Raw genomic sequence first — 5583 nt, 5'->3', positions numbered from 1 at the left:
AAGTATTTTAATATTAAAAGTCACCTGTGTGCTTGTCTTTCCAGTAATTCTCTCGTGGTGCCCCTCAGCCTCCTTATTTGTGAATTGTGCTTGAAAAGTTGAAGAGCATTAGATACAGATGTCAAAGATCAGGCGGTCAGCAGCATTTGCAAGGTACATGTATGTTTCTCAGCCCCACTTCTTGCTATTCTTGTACCCTGACACGGTGGCCTGTAGGATGGTGTCTTCTCAGCAGTCACAAACAGAGACGCTGAGGACAGAAAAAGATCATGTACCTTAAAATGCTTTCTTTGGTTCTCTGTTCTCTGAGTTTCCAGAGAAAATGTAAGCCAGAGTGACTGCATTTTTGAAGTCTTCCTTGAAGCTAGAATCATATACACTGGGTTTCTAAGAGCTGGGAATCATGACATTTAGCATACCAGACTATTCTAGGAATCTCTGCAGCGGCCGTGTACATGAGTAGCACAGCAGTTAGAATGCATAGGGATGTGAACATAACTTTAAAGTCTGTTTGTCTAGACTTGAGGATCCCCCATGGTAGGTAGGAGAGCCCAAGGGAACTGGAGAAATCAGCTACAAGTAATGTGGGTCCAGTAATCCCCAGGAGTCAAGAGTACCTTGTGAAAAGGCCCAAGTGAGGTCAAAACGATTGAAGGGTTATTCAGTTTGAATGTTATCAGAGTTTTTGCTTCTCTTCCTTCTTGGCCATTTGACTTCATATTAACATCTTAAAAATCTACTTGATTCTTGATGATGAGGAAAAAGTTTTGTCCTCTGGAGGAAGCATGGCACAGTGATTAAGACCTTGGGTTCTGGTATTGGGAGTGGTGAGTTTAAACCTAGATCAGTTACTGACCTTGTCAGTTTGGACAGATAACCTACTTTTCTTTTTATTATTTTTATTGGAATATAATTGCTTTACAGTGTCGTGTTAGTTTCTGCTGTACAGCAAAGTGAATCAGCCATACATACACACACCTACTATTCTGAGTTTCCTAGTTTCTTCCCTGGTAAACTTGGTGGCTCAGATGGTAAAGAACCTGCCTGCAATGCAGGAGATCCAAATTTGATGCCTGGGTTGGGAAGATCCCCTGGAGAAGGGAATGGCTACCCAGTCTAGAATTCTCCCCTAGAGAATTCCATGGACAGAGGAGCCTGGTGAGCTGTAGTCCGTGAAGTGGCAGAGTCGGACACGACTGAGCAGCTAACACACAAAATGGAATTGACATGGTAACTTTATAGGGTTGGTGAGGATAAATGAGCTCATAGGAAAATCATTTTGCTGTCGTGATGATGCACTGGAAATGCTCAAAGTCTGCTTGATATTATCATTCTGTTAAAGTTACAGGATGACTCTGTGCAGACCTTATAAAAGTTCAGTTTTTTCCCATGGTCTTCTTACCACCATCATACTCTTACGATATTTTATGATAGTCTTTAAAGTACCTGCTCTAGTTAATTCTTTGAATATATTTTATAGTATATGATGGTAGTTATGACTATGTACATTTAACTAGAATTATTTCTAACCGTAAAATTTCTCCATCATTACTATTTTAGCAAACATTGTTTTACATTGTTTTTTTTAAGGTTAGTGTTATTGGCATACCTACCTGATATTTTTGGATTAGGAGAAAATTGAAAAGGTCACACAGTCAATTTACCTAACTTTAAAAAGGACTACTGTCAGACCAGCCTATCAGATGAAAAACTGTTTCTAGAATCTTCCAGAGAAGGAATTCCGTAATTTCCCTTAGTAAGTAAGCTGTTAAAGGGAATAACAACCCTGTCATTTGTTGCCCAATGGAAGCAACACTCGGGCACAGACACGCTGTGTTACAGACAAGGCAGAGAAAGGTGGCATTTGTGAGTCCTAAATTTCTCTATGCATTTATTTCTCAGCTTGAACTGCTTTTATATGTTATATATACAGCCATAAAAAGCATTAGAAAACCTTCCCTGTGTTTCTTGTGTGGTTTTTATACAACTGGCCATGATATAGAGACCAATTTCCAAGGTTCACATTTCTGTTATTTGCTATACTAGAAGCTGTCTAATATAGTGAAGTATATATATATACTGTATAATATAGTAAAATATTTGTGGCCTTTAAAAATAATTCATGTTCCCTTTTATTAAGTTCAAAAATGCCATCACTCCTCCCCACCTCTGATTTTAGCATCCTGGACCCCTGATCTGGTCAAAAACACAGGTTTTGACTTAGATACCCAGAGTGAAGTCTCAGCTCTGTCATTAAACCATCTATATGATTGGAGGCAAGTTATTAACTACTCTGCATGCACCAACCTCCTCATCTGTAAAATCAGGGCAAGAACAGCTACTTTATGGGCTTAGGTAACTCAGTGGTAAAGAATCCACCAGCCAATACAAGGGACACAGGAGACGTGGGTTCGATCCCTGGGTCTGGAAGATCCCCTGGAGGAGGAAATGGCAACCCACTCCAGTATTCTTGCCTGAGAAATAAATCCCAATGGACAGAGGAGCCTGGCGGGCTACAGTCGGTGGGGTCACAAAGAGTCAAACACGACTGAGCACACACACATGCATAGCTACTTTATAGAGTTGTTGGAATAATTAAAATGAGATACTGTGTTTAAATTGCTTGGCACTCGGTAATTAGTGTGTGCTACCTGCTAGATCACTTCAGTCCTGTCCGACTGTAGTCGCCAGGCCCCTCTGTTCCTCGGATTCTCCAGGCAGGAAGACTGGAGTGAGTTACTGTGCCCTCCTCCAGGGGATCCTCTTGACCCAGGGATTGAACCTTTGTCTCTCTTTTTTTTTTTTTAAATAAATCAGTATTTTTATTTTTATTTTTTTTTTGTTTTTTTCATATTTTATTTTATTTTATTTTTTATATCTAAAAAAGAATTTTATTAAAAAAGCACAAATGCAAAGAAATGAACAGAGGAAAATTTATGCGTCGAACCTGGACTGGTCACTTATGATAATATGCATGCTACAATTCCATTCTCTCCAATCATTCCACCTTCACCCTCTCCCACAGAGTCCCAAAGACTGTTCTAAATGCCTATGTCTCTTTTGTAGTCTCTTATACAGGGTTCAGGTTACCATTTTTCTAAATTCCATATATATGCGTTAATATACGGTATTGATGTTCTTCTTTCTGGCTTACTTCACTCTGTATAATTGGCTCCAATTTCATCCACCTCATTAAAACTGATTCAAATGCATTCTTTTTGATGGCTGAGAAATACTCCATTGTGTATATGTACCAAAGCTTTCTTATCCATTCATCTGCAGATGGACATCTAGGTTGCTTCCATGTCCTGGCTATTATAAACAGTGCTGCAATGAACATTGGAGTACATGTGTCTCTTTCAATTCTGGTTTCCTCGGTGTGTATGCCCAGGAGTGCGATCGCTGGATCATATGGCAGTTCTATTTCCAGTTTTCTGAGGAATCTCCACACTGTTCTCCATAGTGGCTGTACTAGTTTGCATTCCCACCAACAGTGAAAGAGGGTTCCCTTCTCTCCACACCCTCTCCAGCACTTATTGCATGTAGACTTTTGGATAGCAGCCATTCTGACTGGTGTGAAATGGTATCTCATTGTGGTTTTGATTTGCATTTCTCTGATGATGAGGGATGTTGAGCATTTTTTCATGTGTTTATTAGCCATCTTTATGTCTTCTTTGGAGAAATGTCTGTTTAGTTCTTTGGCCCATTTTTTGATTGGGTCACTTAGTTTTCTGGAATTGAGCTGCAGGAGCTGCTTGTATAATTTGGAGATTAATCCTTTATCAGTTGCTTCATTTGCTATTATTGTCTCCCATTCTGAAGGTTGTCTTCTCACCTTGCTTAGAGTTTCCTTTGCTGTGCAGAAGCTTTTGATTTTAATTAGGTCCCATTTGTTTATTTTTGCTTTTATTTCCAATATTCTGGGAGGTGGGTCTTGGAGGATCCTGCTGTGATTTATGTCGGAGAGTGTTTTGCCTACGTTCTCCTCTAGGAGTTTTATAGTTTCTGGTCTTACATTTAGATCTTTAATCCATTTTGAGTTTATTTTGGTGTATGGTGTTAGGAAGTGTTCTAGTTTCATTCTTTTACAAGTGGCTGACCAGTTTTCCCAGCACCACTTGTTAAAGAGACTGTCTTTTCTCCATTTTATATTCTTGCCTCCTTTGTCGAAGATAAGGTGTCCATAGGAGCGTGGGTTTATCTCTGGACTTTCTATTTTGTTCCATTGATCTATATTTCTGTCTTTATGCCAGTACCATACTGTCTTGATGACTGTGGCTTTGTAATAGAGCCTGAAGTCCGGCAGGTTAATTCCCCCAGTTCCATTCTTCTTCCTCGATTGCTTTGGCTATTCGAGGTTTTTTGTATTTCCATACAAATTGTGAGATTATTTGTTCTAGTTCTGTGAAAAATATTGTTGGTAGCTTGATAGGGATTGCATTGAATGTATAAATTACTTTGGGTAGTATACTCATTTTTACAATATTTATTCTTCCAATCCACGAACACGGTATATTTCTCCATCTATTCATGTCCTCTTTGATTACTTTCACTAGTGTTTTATAGTTTTCTATGTACAAGTCTTTTGTTTCCTTAGGTAGATATATTCCTAAGTATTTAATTGTTTTCATTGCAACAGTGAATGGAATAGTTTCCTTAATTTCTCTTTCTATTTTCTCATTATTAGTGTATAGGAATGCAAGGGATTTCTGTGTGTTGATTTTATATCCTGCAACTTTGCTGTAATCATTGATTAGCTCTAGTAGTTTTCTGGTAGAGTCTTTAGGGTTTTCTGTGTAGAGGATCATGTCATCAGCGAACAGTGAAAGCTTTACTTCTTCTTTTCCAATTTGTATTCCTTTTATGTCTTTTTCTGCTCTGATTGCTGTGGCCAAAACTTCCAGAACTATGTTGAATAGTAGTGGTGAGAGTGGGCACCCTTGTCTTGTTCCTGACTTTAGGGGAAATGCTTTCAGTTTTTCACCATTGAGGATAATGTTTGCTGTGGGTTTGTCATATATAGCTTTTATTATGTTGAGGTATGTCCCTTCAATTCCCACTTTCTGGAGAGTTTTTATCAAAAATGGATGTTGAATTTTGTCGAAGGCTTTCTCTGCATCTATTGAGATAATCATATGATTTTTATTTTTCAGTTTGTTAATGTGGTGTATTACGTTGATTGATTTGCGTATATTGAAGAATCCTTGCATTCCTGGGATAAAGCCCACTTGGTCATGATGTATGATCTTCTTAATGTGTTGTTGGATTCTGATTGCTAGAATTTTGTTAAGGATTTTTGCATCTATGTTCATCAGTGATATTGGCCTATAGTTAAACTCATTCTATGAGGCCACCATCACCCTAATCCCAAAACCTGGAACCTTTGTCTCTTAAGTCTCCTGCATTGGCAGGCAAGTTCTTTACCATTAGCAACACCTGGGAAGCCCACAGTAATTGGTAGGTGGTGTTGGAGATGTTACAGTTGTTACAGATGTTACAGTTGACACTCTGTTTTACAAAACAGATTCACATCATCTAATTTTAGTTTGGCCAAACTACTTAATCTCACTGTGCCTCAGTTAA

The sequence above is a fragment of the Moschus berezovskii genome, chromosome 19, assembly GCF_049115385.1.
Source record: "Moschus berezovskii isolate FMDL1 chromosome 19, NW_MosBer_1.0, whole genome shotgun sequence".
In the NCBI taxonomy this organism is placed as follows: domain Eukaryota; kingdom Metazoa; phylum Chordata; class Mammalia; order Artiodactyla; family Moschidae; genus Moschus; species Moschus berezovskii.
Note: the sequence above shows the minus strand (reverse complement) of the source record.